This window comes from Paroedura picta, chromosome 3 (genome assembly GCF_049243985.1).
Source record: "Paroedura picta isolate Pp20150507F chromosome 3, Ppicta_v3.0, whole genome shotgun sequence".
Lineage (NCBI taxonomy): Eukaryota > Metazoa > Chordata > Lepidosauria > Squamata > Gekkonidae > Paroedura > Paroedura picta.
Genome location: NC_135371.1, coordinates 53,967,644 through 53,984,980, shown reverse-complemented (window position 1 = coordinate 53,984,980; position 17,337 = coordinate 53,967,644). Strand labels below are relative to the sequence as shown.

General features: G+C 40.8%; 1 protein-coding gene across 18 annotated transcripts in view; it reads left to right on the top strand.

Annotated features, from left to right (window-relative positions):
- Positions 1-12,463: 12,463 nt before the first annotated feature.
- The window catches only part of ATP2B2 (ATPase plasma membrane Ca2+ transporting 2), a 658,100-nt gene continuing 653,226 nt past the window's right edge, over positions 12,464-17,337 (top strand). For 4 of the 18 annotated variants that reach the window (XM_077325715.1, XM_077325709.1, XM_077325707.1 and 1 more), the window contains exon 1: positions 12,466-12,819. The gene's annotated coding sequence lies outside the window, so the exon portion shown is untranslated. Of the gene's footprint in view, positions 12,820-17,337 lie in introns of all 18 variants that reach the window. The other 14 variants (XM_077325701.1, XM_077325700.1, XM_077325703.1 and 11 more) reach the window with 8 other exon arrangements.

The following is a 17,337-nucleotide window of genomic DNA, read 5'->3' as shown; positions in this document are numbered from 1 at the left end:
TCATCACAGGCATTTGACCTGAAATCTGCTCCTTGTGGAATCACCTTATCAATGTTGCTTTTTGTGACATCAACTGTGATAGTGAAAACTGAAGGGCTCTTATATGTCTCCATGTCCTCCTGATAAGAGTGACATAATCTTCACCAAACAATGTAAGGCAGATACAAAAAGAGACAGTGTTGTATAGTAGTTAGAGCATCAAACTAGGATCCTGGAGACCCAGTTCAGATCCCCACTCTGCCATGAAAGCTTGTTGTGGCCAGGTTAAACACTCTCAGTTTAACCTTTCTTGCAGGGTGGTGAGGGCAAAATGGAGGACAGGATAATAGTATAAGCATCTCTACATTTTCACTGTGGAGAAAGATGGACTAAAATGAAGTAAATAAAATGATAAAACACAATGGTCAGATTTAAATGGCAGAAAACAGCTACAAGGCTTCCTCGCATTTAAATTAAAATTATGTTTACACATTGTTCCCATCAAGGAAGTCATGGTACAGCTCATGAGATAAAATTGAAGCAGCTTGTACTCATGATGGCATTGTCCCCCAAGTAGTCTGGCAAAGTGATTTTTTACATGTCTCCCTCCCAACTCCTCAGTATATCCATTGTAAAGGCTGCCTGCCATAACCATTAAATTTGAGCTGCATTCACATAATTTTGTGAAGAGGAAAGGTATTGAGCAGATGAGACACAAGGAAGATATTTCTCAGACAATGGTCCTCTATTGTTTGTCACTGTGATTACCCAGCAATAGACTTCGAGTCTAACAAAGTAAGTTAGAAGCTTGCCAGAAGTTCTTGTCTGAATGTGACTTTGATGAAACTCTTGATGAAAATGCCTGAATGGGGCAAACATTTTCACATACTGGAACTCTGATGAATTGGACTGCAAAGCCCTTCAACCCTTCTGAAATGTGATTTTCAATGACCAGGCTTCCCTTCAGCCCCAGAGAAGACTCTATGACATAGGCCTTGTTCTTCATGACAGGAAGAGCATAAAAAGGAATAGCAAAGGTAGGCAAAGGGACAACTGACAACTTTTTTTGGGAGAGAGTATCAGAAAATGGATTTGGATCAAAAATTAAACAGCCCTCTTTTCCTGCTAGATTCTTTCCTTGGCCAGATTCTTCTTCCTCTCTCTCTCCACATTCATGACTACCTTCATGCTCATTATCATCTGGGTTTGAAATGCCAGGGATAGAACCTGAGACTTTTTGCATGCCAAGCATGTGCTTCATTACTGAGCTATCATTCTTCCCCCTCCCTCCAAACCTCTTGCTGAAGCTTATTGAGTGATATAATGGCAAGAGGCTTTCTTCATTGCCTTTTGCTAATCATCTAACTCTGCTAGAGAAGGTTAGCAACAAGGGCTGTTCCTCAGAGGCAGAGCACATGCTTTGCAGAGATCCCCTTGTTCAAATCCCTTGCATTTCCAAAGACTCTCAGGAGCACCTTTCTATGCTCTAAGATTGTGGAAAGCTGCTGTTAGTGAGAATTGGGAATGCTCACTTGATTTAAGGTAGTTTCCTATATCAACTCATACTAACACATAAAATACCTGATTGGTGCTTGATTTTGGCTTGTCAACTGCTTTGAAGCTTTATTTCAATCTCATCCTTGACAGAGCATCATGGAATCATGTGGTGGTGGCGGTGGCTGCTGTGGCAGAAGGGGCACAGGTGATACTTTTGAAAAAGGGTTACCGACAGCATAAAGAGAAGGAACAAGACATTCAGAGATACATTCTAGTGCACCCATATGGATTAAATGATTGACAGGAATCTTGAAATGTGTTGTTTACATTTGTTTCTCCTAAGAAAGATACGGTTTTGCTGGCAGTACAATTGCAGTATCCAAAATTTATGCATGGATTAATTTTGGTCTGTATAGTTGAAAGTATGGCCATTCCCAATAAACATGAAAGAAACTTCTGTCTGCAGTCTGAGTCCATTAGACTCTCCCATTTCATGCTTTTATTGGTTTTTAGAATGTAAAACCAAACAGACCTAAACTGTAACCTTGATAGTGTGCAGCTGTAGCTCCTTTGCCATAACTCTGAGAACTAAAGGAAACTTCTTTGAGTGTTTCTATATGCGGACATCTCCCTCACAGTACCCTTATTTGGGAGATGAAAGGACAAACAGGCACTTTCAGCTAGATACCTGGACTTTGAAATGAGAGACACAAAATGTGAAATGCTTTGTAGGGAATTTCTATGGAATTGACAAGCAGGGTACAGTTAGTAAGAAGGCTACAATTTCATCAAACCACAATGTGGCAAAATCTTATTTGGGGTAGATTAAATTTCTGTCTGGTTTAAAGACATTTAAAGACTCACTCAGGGAAGGAGTTTGCACTCATTTAATGTTTGCAATGATGATGAGTTATTTCAGATTGCAAGACAGTGACTGACCCAAGGTCACACATTATCTTTCATTTGATAGTGAGGAAAACCTGGTCTCTCTTGTTTAAATCCAACACCTTGTCAAAACCATCACTCTGTGTCTGCAACATAGCTCATACACAAAGGACAATGTTAAAAATAGCACCAATGTTGTGCTTGTGTTTGTGCACATACATTTAGAGGAATCAGTCAATGGTGTTTTAACTTTACCTTGCATAAAACAATGCTAGAAACTAGTCAGAGAATCTGATGTGGTCCAGTGATAACTTTGTTGCCATTTTTGGAGAAAGGAAGGTTAGTTTTGTGCCTATTTTGACCAATCTGTTTTCCACTGGAAAATTCTTAGCACACTTTTACTTTCAGCATAGCCAGATCAGTCAATGCTTCTTTACAAAGTTTCTCTCAGAACTAACATTTGAATGATAGTGGGTTTCAAAGTTTTAAATCCTATTTACTGTTTAAGCTATACTTACTCTAGTGTACTTTTGGAAGGTTAAGAAGAACATCAAGTGTACTGTGCAATTTGTATGGCACTTAACATCAGTTTTGCTCCAATAACCCACTGTTTCTTTTTGTAACAATCAAATCAGTGAAAAGTTTAAGGAAAAGGAGATAAGTAAAGCCCTGTCATATATGCCCAATACTGAGAATTTTACTCCAGTTGTAAAAATATCATTTGATTTAATTTAACATTCACATTTCAGTGCAATTATAACGTAAAAAGAATATTAAAGCACTGTTATAATTATAGAACTCTGCAATAATTTTGGAGTAACTTTAATAAGAAGTTGTGTAATCTGATGGTTAAAATAATGTGGATATCAAGTTTTTTCAAAGTTTTATAGAACAGTTTATGTCAGTTGCTTTGCTGGTTTACCTTATCAGTACAATGCTGTCCTGTGCAATAAATCAACCTTTTTCCTAATATGGTATCTGGCAAGAATATAACACAGCTGGAGTTTTGTTCCTTCTCTGTTTTGTCTTGCATAACAGAATGTGCTATCACATTAATCTCTTCTGTTTGTTTCTACCATATACCATTCCTAGATGTCTCTTAAGTACTCTCTACGTCAATAATAGGGACTCCACATCCTTGTTGCATACATGTAGGGAGAACCTCTTTTACATACAAAAGAATTTGTCTTCAATTTGTATATGCTTTAAAAAACCTAAAACAATTTTTTTACAATGGGAGTGTTTTCCAAAGGTGTGATGTGAAAAATAGGACAGAAAATGTGAAAAATAGGACATGTGAAAAATAGGACAGATAGTGCTTCAGTTTTGCACACTGAAGCATGAGTCTTCTGAGATGCCATCAATAATGTTTTATGCACTATAACTGTACAAGCATCCTATGCAGTTTTTTAACACTGGAAAGAGAGAAAAACCACTATTAGTGAAACATGTAGGCAGGCTCTAATGAACTAAATTCTCCAAGACCCTGAAACGTGAACAAGGCTGAAATTATTACCAATTACTCTGTCCCCTCCCTGAAATGGATTGAGTTGAAAGTTTAACATATGCATTTTTTTTACAATTTAGAGAACCTCATCTAGTTAGCTTCATTATAAACCTGAATATATGTACAATCAATTAATATGTGCATGGTGGTATACTTGAACAAAGGTCAATGTGCCGTTAACTGTGATGCTTTACCTGGTTAATTAATCCATTTGTATTTGAAAATAAAATCAATGTTAACTATAATAAGCATTACTATCTGTAAGATTCAGTGGATTTTTATCTTTTTATCTCATAATATTTGTAAAATTCCTTATCCTTAACCTTTTAGACAATCCACTTTTGTGAAATACTGCTAATTTTCCAGGAGCAGCCAGCAAAGAACAGGTTAAAATGTTGCTGCATCCTTGTTGCTGTTCAGTACATTCTGGAGTTGCCTAAAATTATGTCCTTTTTAGTTGAGTGGCTGGAACTTGTTCTCTGCCCACTCCCTTCATGCCACACTATTCTGCCCCAACTCCTCCTCTCCCTTTCTATGATTTTCCCATTGGGCTTCTTCATATATCAGATGGGTTGGGCTTTGACATCTTAAAGACTGATGCCACGTAGTTCACTGTGAGCTTTTCTGCACTGCAGCTCACTTCTTCACAAAGCTGCAACAGACTGGCTTGTCCCCACCCCTCTGCAGTCCCTAACCCTTTCCCACTCACACATTCTGCTGACAGCTGTACGCAGCTTGTGCTAGAGGTGGGCTGGTGGGTAGTCCAAGGGCTGATGTACCTATTCTAGCAAGGTCTATTTCCCCCCTCCCAGCCCTGCTGGCATCTGATAAGCCATGTAGGCTGTTGATACAAGTGCAAGGGGGGAGGGGGGCATGAGGGTGGATGGGGCACAAGGGTACAAAATAGGAGAATTGTGAAGAAGCATATCAGCCAAAAGGATGGATGTGCAGGGCGACCCATCAGCCCTCATTAGTGGTTCACTGGAGCAAAAATGTCAGCTCTAAAACTTTCGCCTGCTTTCAGCCTCTTGAACCTGAAACCTGGGGCACACTATCTCAATGCCTTTCCACTAAGCTGTGCTCTTTGCAATGTTCTGCAGCCATACCCATATGGCTGGCAGTGGTATTGTGTTGTAGAGGGATGCCTAATACTTGATGACACACCTCCTTGGCAACTGTCTTCTTGGCCTGATGCTTAGGTTCCTGGTCTTGGGTGTGGGTGCTGTGGGTTAGAGCCCAGCCTCTGTCTTGTTTTCCTCCTTTACTTCTTTTTCAGGGGAAGGGGTGAGTGAGGCTTGAAGCAGGAATGGCTTTGTGTGGAAATCACTTTTGTTGCTAGTCATAGAGCTGCCAGGGGGGTAGGTGTGCATTCTGTTCACCACGTGGGCACCCTTATCCTTTAGGAGTACATAGACCATGTCTCTCTGTTGAGGTTGCCTTATTGCTCTGCATGTGGGATATGGGTGGGGCGTGCAAACCATGGGTTGTTAGTAGGAGTTGTCCAGTTGTTCTCCATGGGGGCAATGGGCATTGAGAGTCAGTGGCCATATTCTTAGGCAATGGTTGGCTATGTCTGTATGTGCCATTCCTAAATAAGTCATCAGGAGCTACTGCCTGATTGGCGAATGTTGCCAGAGTTGTTATGAACCTTGGCATGCCTGTTATTTGGTCTGTGCATTGCAGAGAGGTGCATGTACCTCCCCCCCAAAATGTCCATAGGATTGGACTGCCTGTTAACTACAGCTTGGGCAGAGATAGGTGATAGTTTTTGAAGATTGTTTGAAAGATGAATCCCTGGTCTATACCAGTTAGCCTACTTGTGTTCATAGTTATCAGGATTCCAAGTCTGTAATGTTTCACAAAGTCTACAAAACGTGTGGCCAAAGTCATTGTGAGACAAATGCCATATGCATAACACTGTCATGAGTAATATTGCCTCTTTTAGTTCCTTTGTCTGCCTCCTCCCTCTATTCTACATAATAAATCAGTGTTTCGCGGTTTATCACCATCTTCAGTTATTTTTATTATTATTTTAATTAGATTTATAGCCTGCCTTCCTCCAGGTTGTAGATGCATTAAAGCAGATTGTAGCTGCATTAACATCTGAGTCAGCAAAAAAACAACTTATCAGGAATAATATCGGCTTTAGAATATATACACTGATTCTGTTTCAATAATGTAACTTTTGTAAAAAAATATTTCTGGTTAGAAGTTGAAAAATGTGTGAAGCTGTTCTGTTATTTCAAGGCTATTTGAAATAATGACTTAGCTTTAGTATTATTGATATTCTTCTGGAGGCACTGAATAGCTTACTCTTAAATCTCTTGACACCAACAATTCCACCAAAGAAGGGTTTTTATTTACAGTTTATATAGATTAAATTTTTTATGTATCCTGCTGAGCCAAATGGTTTTGGACAAGTTTCTATGAGATTTAAATTTTAATCAGAAAGCCCTCATGAAGTGGGTTAAGTATATAATGTGTTATCTGGTAACAGATCATTCTAAAAACACTGCGGTGCAAAAATTTGCATGCTATACTAAACTGAGGAATGACACCCCCCCCCCCCATGCAGTCATGCTTTTTTCCTGAAAAGAATGAACAGGACAATAGATCTCCTTCTTGAACAGACAGGATCACCAAAATAACCTATTTTTCCTGGCATTCTGACCTTGTACCATTCGTCCAGGATGGTGTGCTTTCTAGACAATTAGCAATGCTGCTTAAATTATCATGTGCCTGAAAGATACATCAAGGAATCTTGGTGTGTCCTTGTTCCCTTTCTTGTGACATTGTTGCTTTCCTTGCACTGGAAAAGAAAAGAGGGACAAAGCTGTATGGGGCTTCCTCTCCCTGATCTTCATAATGTGGCAGAAGCATCTTACATTGTTGCCTCAGCTCTTTAGCCAGCACACTGTTATGCCTTGGCAAACAGTTTGGGAATTGCCACAGTAAGTGCTATTTCTGTATCCCATGTAATGGACTAACTAATTTTTTTCCATTGTTATGATATTTCTGCTGCTACTTTTGCTGAGCATTCCAACTACATCTGCCTCCTAAATTAGTGCTTTCTATAGAGACTACTATACAAGGCAAAGAAATGACTGACAGTTTATTTAGAATGTGATGATTTATGCAGGTTCCCTTATGACCAGCCTCAGTGTAGCCTTTGAGTTCCTTCCAATAGTCCATTAAGTCAGTGGCCTATATCTGTCACATATAAGCTATTTTCTGATCCCCCCCACTAGGGAAATAGTGTTTGTAGTATAATTTGTCTGATTAGTTAACAGTAATTCTAAAGTAGGTATAGAAAGACAATTTTAATTTGGAGCAGTTTTTGTAGATCTGCTGATTTTATAAAACCACTTATTTTACAACACATTAATACCCTGATTACCTTTAGCAACATGACTGGCAATTTTACCTAGGTTTTAATTTGTATTTTGATCCATATACCTTTAGGGCTAAAAATAAACAATTAAAATTTAAAACCATTATCTTCACATGTGACCCCTCCACACATACAAATAGGCTGGTTCCACAATCAAATATTTCAGATTTCGATAGATCCATATCAAGTACACATGAGGAAGGAATGATAACAATTAAAAGGGTTTGGTGGATGAGGAGTATGAAGAAGGGATGTTGATAACATCTAATGCCCCCCCCCCAATATATGCCCCCACAGAAACACACTAATCTGGAAAAGATCCATTGATAGAGATCATGTGAGGAACAACAATATGATGCTGCTATTGGTTATAGATGCTGTTTAAATGTTTTAATATGTTATGAGCAGTTTTAACCTAATTTTGTTACTGATTGTATGATGTTCGCCGCCCTGATCTGGCTTGCTGGGAGGGCGGTATATAAACAGAATAAATTAATAAAAATAATGGCAACGGATGATCAAGAATATATCCAGCGGTATTGGGAGTAAATATTTCCCTCAGTCTTGTACATTTTTATTGTTTCATACAGCAATTGTCTTCTGCTGATTTCTATACATTCTAAATATTCTGTTCTTTCTTGTCACAATGATATACACATTTGTTATATCCATATAAGTTAATTTATCTGGCTTGTGGCCCTGAATTGTTCTTCTGTTAGTGTCACAGCAGTTCCACTAATAGAATGGCATTTCCATTGGCAGAGGAAAACTTGGTGATTTCTACCGTTCCCCTTTCCCACTGTAGATTTACACTTTGCATCTCTTAAAGTGAGGTCTTTGGGGTCCTGTGACCTCCCCCCCCCCAGGAGCATAATTTCAGGGAACACAAAATGCTGCAGGTAGAAGGAAGAAGCAAGGGACTTGCCTTTTTCAAAAGCAATTCTGTTTGTGCTATTTAGGATGCAAGCATCTTTTTTCTAAGCAAAAGCAATATGGCTTAGTAATTCTGACAGTTCCAATTTGCAAAAGATGCATACATACTTTATTGCTTGACATCCATTGCTTGACATCCAAAAAAAGACTTTGTATCATGAGCTTGATGCATGTATATAAACTGTATATGAAGGTTTTCTCCTTCCCCTCTCTGCATCTGTGAATGATCTGTGAAAAGCATAAAAACCCTCTTTCATTCTTTCTCCCTTTTTGCCAGTTTTAGAGAGAGAGAGAGAGAGAGAGAGAGAGAGAGAGAGAGAGAGAGAGAGCAGCAAACTTGGGTGTTGAGTGACTGTTCAATATCTCTCTTTTAAAATAAATCGAAATGGATTTCGTGCCAGTTTTCTGTGTTTGCAAATCACCACTTTTGAGGAAGGACTTTTCCACCTGGTGTGGCATTTCTATGGGGTTTTGTTTTGCACAGTTCCTGAATAAGTGGTTTTTGGTGCAAGATCATCAACTTTTATGTCAGGTTTCACAAATTGTTTTGTAGCATGTGGCTACTTGCCAAGGAGGTGCCAGATTTATTTTGGAGAGAAATCAATCAGTAATTTTGAGTCCCTCTTATCTCTGTACCTGAGGACCATTGCAAGGTCATTGGCTAGGTTACCATTTAGATGGTGTGATGTCTTGGTTACACCAGATGGCGGCTGAGGTCAACTTTATTGGAGTAAGTTGAACTGATGCTCTTTCAAGGACATCTGGGAGCACACAGGACGTGCTTCTATACATACACTTGCTGCAGTGAGAACTGGCTCTAGCTATATTTCCTTTGCCTTGATGCTGCATCAGGGGTAATACAGAATGAAAAGGGAGTTCTATGAAATATTGGTAGCCCAGGATCCCAGCACAAGTAAATAATCTAACAGCAAGACATGTTTTTTTCTTTGTGAGTAAAGGTCAAATTTAGAAACTTTAAAAAAACTTCCTCTACATCTGCATTCCAAGTAGAATAATGCTCATGATAATAATGCAGATGATATTGCTACTGGGTCAAATTTTCAATTGAGATTGTACAGAAGCTACTAATTATTGGATTGGATACTACAAACTGCAAGGGCAATGTGTTGGCAGAAGTAGAGCTTCTTTCTCCAATAGTCCTTGTGATTCCTGAAAAGACCCTCATGGATATAATGGCACTTGGCAAGGAAGGGTTGCAATATGGAGGGGCTGTCTGGTGACTTTTCTCTTTCACCAGTGAAGGAAGCTCAGCAGAGTAAGCCTTTCACTAACAGAAATTTTTAGAAAAACAGGTATAAAAGTTCCAAAAACCCCAGCGTTGGTTTCTGGGAGCTACTGGGAAAGATGAGGAAAATCTGCTTTAGATTGCTAGCAGGGTCAAAATAGACACAATCAATTTGTAAACAAAAGATTTTCATGGTAAGAGAAGGATGAAAAATATGTACTTTGTTATGTATGGCAATTTTTTTCTAAGGTTAATCAAAATAAAATGTACCCAAAAGGGATTCTTCTATGAGGTTGATAGCCCTGATAGCAGTACCATTATTATTGAACATGTGATTTATTAAATGAGGTGATATTAACTTTTTTTCACAAATATTGAGCTGGGAATGGCAAGTGCTGTCCTGAACTTGCACTGATCTCTGGGATGGATCATATATGGGGCACTTGAAGAACTGTGGACAGAAAAGAACTATAATTCTCAAGAATTTCATCCCAAATGTATAGAAGACAAAGATAATACAGCTTGAAATGTTAATGACATTTAATTAGCTACAAATCTGACAACCTTTCTCTTATCTGTCTCAAATCTGAGTTGGAGGATCCTTTAAGTGAGTGGCATTTTTTTTTCAAAAAATAATTTCAACTGGATGGAAAATACAGAAATTATATCTTATCTGAGTTGGATTCCCATTGAGGTGAATGGGAATACCAATATTGGGGGGGGGGGGAAATGACCCCAAATAAAGGTCTGAAATATTTGTCTTCAAAGAAATAAAGAATATATAGAGATGTACAAATATAGCTAGAATATCTCTTGCCAGGACCACTTGGATGCAAAACAAATAAACTCCAGCAAAAGGGTACTTTAGTGACTTCTTTGTCTGTCCCACCAAAGGTTTTGGGTTCCTCTTGCTAATCTGACCACAAAGCCCATCCAAGAAAAGCAGATAATCAAACAATTTAATCAATTTATTGTGTAAAATACTATTGCAATTTCAGTACATTCAAACTGATCTTTGTTGAAACAATGTATTTTGTTATCTAGAAATAGAAAATGTAACATCTAAAATGTAAACAATAAAGGATTATTTAGGACTTGATGCTGCTAATGTTTTCTTGGCTGTGTATTATTACTAAGTATGAAAACAGGTAGTTTTGGACTATTAACAGATATTTTGGACTATTACAAATATTTAGTTAAAAAACAGGTAGGGGAAAAGTGGTATAGGAAAAGATACTTACTAACCCCCATCAGATTGTACAGAAAGATTCTACAGTCCTCGCAAGCTGCTTCAGCGAAGTACTACCAGTATCTGTTTGTCTTTTCCAGAATTTATAGCTTCAGTTTCTTTATTCTTGGATGAAATGTACTCAGTCAGGTGATAATACATTACCATTTAAATTAGGAATTTTACAGGCTTCAGGAAGACATGACAGAATGTACACTCACTTTGTAGGAGTGTACCTCATGGGAACCATGTGGCAGACTAATCAATGCGTAGACTGCATATATATCCAATTATGATTGAACAACATACCTGTGAGGCTGGTATTTTTTTGCTGGTTCACACAATGTAACTGGGTCACTATTAAATGGCAGTAGTTATGTCTAGCAAGCTAAGAAAACCAGACACCTATTGTCTTATTTATTTTGAGTTTCTGAATGAAATTAAGGTAAAAAAAAAACCAAAAAAACAAATCAGATCCTGCTGAATGTTTCTGCTAACAAAAAGGTTTCCCACCCTTACCTCCCCTGTCCTGCTGCAGCCCCAAATGTCCCCATCAAATGCTGAAATAGCATGCGAGGTGGAGGTATACAATCGAGAGGGGGCATCTATGAAGAAGAATCCACCTTGGTCAACAGAACATCTTTGCATATCTAAATAAAAGTAACAAATCTAATGTAATGGTAGACTTGAACATGTTAGATGGGCCTCTGATGAAATCAGATGACCAAGCAACATTATTTTCTTTCTGTTATTTTTCAGACAGTCAACTCAGAGCTAATGTGACAGATTCTGCACAAAGTTGTCCCAGTTTAGCCTTTCCTTTCATCAATTTCCAAAACTAAAGGGCCTGAAGCTGTCCTTATATCATTTTGTGCACCCTAGAAACCATGGCCCTGAACTCCACAGTGCAGAGAATTCATGCAGTGACTCATTATTGACAGTAAAGCACTCTGCCCGTACTCTAGCTTATGTCCATTTTATTATTGTGTGAGCACTGACGCAAAGTGCCACTGCCTAGTCACATTTAATGGTGCCTGACTCTGCTGACATTTACTTTTTGTGACTGGTTACAGGAGCAGACTGGACATTAAGGCCTGTGAACCAGTGACCTGGGGACCTGCCACCCACTGGGGCCACCCAGCCCTGGGGCAACTGCTTTGATTAAACGCTGAACAGTATATGCCATTTTCATGGGTTCTTTGCCTGAGATGCATTCTGGTGGTCAAAACATTGTCTCCAAACAGATGGACAGGGATAGAGGAAGTAGCTGATGAGGGCGGATGGCACCTGGAAGAAACCACGGCATCCCTCTGTGTGACTGACAATGTATTAAGGAACCATAGTGCTTTCTTCTGCTTTCCCATTTCAGCAAGGTTAAGGAGGCTGCCTGTAGTGCTGTGCACTGCTTAGTACACAGTTAGTGCTAAATACAGGGTCAGAATCAGGTTCTTGTTGCTTGTGGCCTAAAGGAGTTGTCAAGAGTTCTCTCTGCACACACTACGGCTAGATGCTGCTCCTGCGTCCTCAGCATCTTTCCTGGTCTGTTGCAAAGAAATGCCCAATTTCTCAAGGAACATTTCCTGAAAGCCTCAGCCTCTGACTTTCCCCTTCTCATGAGCTGTGGCATGGCTATAAGAGTGTGGCACAGGAGATGTTCTTAGGTTCTCCCCTTCATTATCCCTTCAGACCCTGGCGCTGGGGGCTGAATGCCTCCTGGCTTTCCCAAGAGCCGCCAAGGGCTCTAGCTGTCCTTCCCAGCGCAGCCGGGGCGGGCATTTTAGTGAGGAGCCCGAGAAAGGCAGAGCGCTCCAGCTACTTTCCGACCCCCACGGCCGCCGCTCAAGACTGGCAGGGGCATGCCAGGGCGCAGGAAGAGGAGTGCAGCAGCAGGGGGAGAGCTTGGAGCAGCCGCAAAAGGCGTCGTGCGCGCTAGTGGAATCCCCGGGCGCCGCCGCCGCCGCCTCTGAGGAGAAGAGCGGCTCCTTTTGTCCGCTGAAGTGACTTAGCAACAGCTGCAGCAGCGGCGGCCCCGGCCCCGGCCCCGGCACCAGCAGCAGCATCCGCGCGCCCTCTCGCCTCGAGCCAGTCAGCGCGGCAGCGGCCAAAGCAGCAGCTTCACTTCTGGGGCGCGCTTCCCTCTGTCGCCGGGTCAGGTAAGGAAAGGAACTTCCCGCTTTCTCCTTTGCGCCTACTGTCGGAGAGGAATTTCTTTTGCCAGTCGTGTGTGTGTGTGTGTGTGTGTGTGTGTGTGTGCTGCTCGCCACCGGCGCGCTTTCTCCAGAGCGCAGAGAGAGCCTCTCGTCTCCTCTCGTCTCGCCTCCTGTTGCGGGTCGCTCTGGCTGGGAGGCTTTGCCGCAGGTCTCTCCTGGCAGGTGCTGCCGCCGCGGCGGCGGCTGGCTTTTGTCATAAGGTGACCTTGAGGTGCTCGGCGGGATTTCGGGCGGGGGGCTGGGGCTGGCCTTTGCGGGGCAGCGTGACTGGCGGCGGTGGCGCCCGAAAGCAAAGGACGCCGCCGAGAGGGGATGGGGCTATTGGGCTGCAAGGATGGGCAAGGGGGCCAGGAGCACGTCCCAAGCTCTGTGCTGGGAGCCAGCAGCTCTGGGAGACCTTGGCTGCAACCCGGAGCTTGTTAGTCGCCCCTGCTGGGGACCTGCTTCTGAAGGAACGGGATGAGCCTGAAAATGCATGTCCAGTCCTAGGGATATGGAGTTTGACAGACTCACCTGCAGATGTGTGCCTGTGTGAAAAAGAGAGAGAGAGAGAAAATGTGTATGGAACAAGTTGCACTACAAGAAATGATAAGGGCCATGTCAAGTCTTTGCCTGTCACGAATCTTCTGCCTTTTGGGGAAAGGGAGGGATGAACTTCTCCTTGGATATATTTAGCTGTAGCCAGTTCAAGGCTGCTATTAATTTTTCAAGCATTAGATGAACACTAAGTGTCCTGGATGTGGATAACGGCAAGAATCCATGACAGAGAATTTCCAGATGGTAACACAGATCCTACCTCCACCCCCACCCCCCAGCCTCCAGCATCTATTTGACTGTTGTTGATTTAAGGTAAACTGTGCATGTGGCAAATAAAGTCGTTTCAGAGACTAAGGGTGAACACAGGAGTAAAATACTTTATAAATACTTTAAAAAATAATTCAAGAGTTTTGCCTTTTACCCACAGTTCAACCAGTGTAAGAAAACCAACTGCACACATGGACTATCTCTTGCTTGCTTGATCAAGAACAAAGTTAAACTTTGTCATGGAAACATAACATTCTGTTCCTTATTTCATAGCACAGTTGTATGCAATAAACAAAGAATGTAAAAGTGGCCACTGAGGAATCAAACCAATGTCTGTGTATTACGAAGTAGTTCATTTTTACAATAAATAAAACTGATGGAATGCTGCCGGTATGGTATAACTGGACTTGGACTAGGCCAACATTGATTCATAACTCAGTAGGTGACCCTGCACCTGTCATTCTTTCTCCCACAACCAACCTCACAGGGTTGTTAGGAAGCTAAAATAGCACTTTTCCATGTGGGGCTCTAGTTTCCTGGGAGATATTTGGGATGCAAGAATTATAAATAACTTTCAAATTATGCTGTTGCCTCACCTGAACAAATAAACAGATAGCCATATTGCAAGTAGAAAGTTTCTCTTTAGTCCTGCACTGTATCTTTACTGCCTACTGTCCAGCCCAGGTTCAAAATGAAAATGATGATCTCATTCATAAATGAACATACTTTAATGAATGTACAAATTCTCTTTTATAGAAATTGATATTTTTGTGCTAGTGTTTATTTCTGACCCCAACTAACCTATGAAGACATGATTTACCAATGAGGTTTCAGCAATGCGATTTCTATTGAATGTGTGGAACATTTTGTTTGTGAAATAAGTAGTTATATTTACACAAATGTAGTATTTCTTTCTTGATACAATATTTAATTGTTTAGTACTTAAATCCCCTGTATTATATATTACAATACTGCATAAATATTGATGCTTTAAAATTCTGATTTATAAAAACCTTCAAATCTTGGGAATTTTGCTGTATGACTAATAAAGCAAATATACCAACATAATGCAATACTTTTGTTCAGATTCAACATTATAATTCTCAGCAAAAAACCAACAATAAAAGCAGTAACTAATTAATAGTTTTTAGCAGATTTGACAGCAAGTTTCACTATTCAAGCTTAAAATCACTCATGTAAATGTGACACACATACAGATATGAAATAAGGTCAAACTCCTACAGGCTGAATAGCCACACATTCCTTCTATTTTATACATGAATCAGAGAGTGGAAAAGTAACAAGATTTTTGAAGTCAGGATGGCTGAATGATTTGCACAGTTCAGGTGACATAATGATAGTGCTTCTAGTACGACAAGGATTTGCTTTTTGCTATGTAGAGTTGGCCCAAAACTGAGGTATATTTCTAACAGCCCTATCCTAAACTCTCAACTCTGGCAAGTTGCTGGCATGGTGCTAATTGTTGTACACTTGCCAAGCTGATGAATGTGAAAGAAAAATTACTTTCCGAGGGGCAGGTAGCACAGCACTTGCATCTGAGTCACACCAACCTTATTGTAACACACCAAATTATGGAGAGGCTTGCCAACAACCTCTCTGTGACTGGCAGACAGAACTTGCCAACCACAGTGAGCTGTTGGTGTGACCACACCCTCCCTATTTCCATACCAGGCTACTGCTGTCCACATGTAGAATTTAACAAGGGAAGAATTAAAGAGAAGCAGTTGCCTTACTGGAAAGAACCCATGGTGTGTATGGGAGGAGCTGTGGAGTGACTATACCCCTGTGAAGTTGGAAGATCTGGATTTGACTCATTTCCTCCAGATAAGTTCCCCTTTGCTAGGCCAACATGTCGGACAGGAAGCACAGTCAATCCAGCCACAGCACCCCTATGCTTCTGTAGCTCACCTAGTAGAGAAATATCACGAAATCATCCAGTACTCTTCCCAAAGGGTTTATGTTTGGGGTTGTATGGGGGTGTTTCATCATGCAAGGGGAATGTAGACACTGGGGCAGCAACACGGGAACACATCACTGCACATTCAAAGGTACAAGTCAACCCTCCAACAGTTTAATAGGGAAAGGCAACAATGTATCAGGCATTGATTAGGTAAGCAGGTAAGAAGATAAAACTCAGCTTTTTGGTAACAGTGAATAAAAGAAAATGAACGGTCCAAGCTACCATCCGTAACACATAGTTCTTTATCCACTCACCCAACCAGGGACAAGACATCAAAGAGTACATTAGATTTCCTCTGGCCACATGTAACGAGAACACTGTAGAGAAAGGCATAGCACAGTACAGAGGCACAAGTCTAGCAAGCCCAAAGTTGGTGATTCAAGTCAAGTATGTAACTAGCAGGTACAAAAAGGAATCCTAGGTATGGTGGAAATTATGTACTATCAGACATGATATCTGAGGATGTGCTGCTCATGCTGCCTGGATGCCCCACACACCCATCATTCTGGTCAGCAATTTCCCATGCACCTTCTCCCTGCTGCATTAGGGTATCATTTTGATCAGCCTTGTCTCTCATTCATCACAGCAACCTTTGTTCTGTGTCTGTATCTGTCCTCCTCAACATGCAGGCTATATGGCTTATTTATTTGTTAATTTGTTTATGTTATTAATAGTCTGCTTTTCTCACAGGGTCTCAAAGCGAATTATGCATAATAAGTCTGAATTCTGCAGGGGTTGGACTAGATGACCCTGGAGATACCTTCCAACTCTATGATTCTATGATTCTAAGTCTGTATAATCAACAAAATAGTCAGTAATCATTGCATTAGGATTTTAGATATCTGGAACCACCAGAAAAAAACTGAAGCATGGCATAAGTATCCACATGATACATTCAGCAGTATAGAAATTACAATAAGCTACACACTACAGCATAGACCTCAGCTACTAATAGTTTATGTGAGCAGAACTATTTTGTACAGTGCAACCCTATTACCTGTACATGAAAGCCTTCGTCAATAGTTTAGTTTTGTATAGTTTGCAGAAAGCTGAGATACAGGCAAGCCATTCCATGGTGGAAGCCACACAGGAGAAAGCACATTTGTGGATATCAGGGCTCTCTCAGACTCACCTACCTCACAGGGTGTTGTGGGGCGAGGAAAGATAATTGTAAGCTGCTTTGAGGCTCCTTCTGGTAGAAAAAAGTGGCATATAAGAACCAACTCTTCTTCTTCTAATAGATGGGTGACCAGTGGTGTCTGCACAAAGGGAGAAATATAAATGTTTCATCTAACTCCTAATAATACTGAGCCATGGCACTTTGAACCAGTTGGAGTTTCTGAGGAGAGATCATTGTATTACAGTGGTCTAGTCTGATATTACTATGGTATGGATCCAGGTGGCCAGGTCAGCTGCGTCAAAGGTAAAGGGCCATCTTTTGGGCTAGGCTGAGCTGGTAGAAAGCTTGTTTTTGCAGCTGCATTAACTTGCTTCACCAGTAATAAAACTGGATCTATAATGACCTTTAGGCTTTTAACTGAGTCAACAAGGGTTGAACACCACCAAAAATGAGAACAATGTCCTTCAAGACCTCCTTTCCAAACCAGCACATGGCAATAGTGATCTGGGAGAAGGTATGCTACTGGAGGATGCTTTCCTTTCCTCTTGCAAGAATA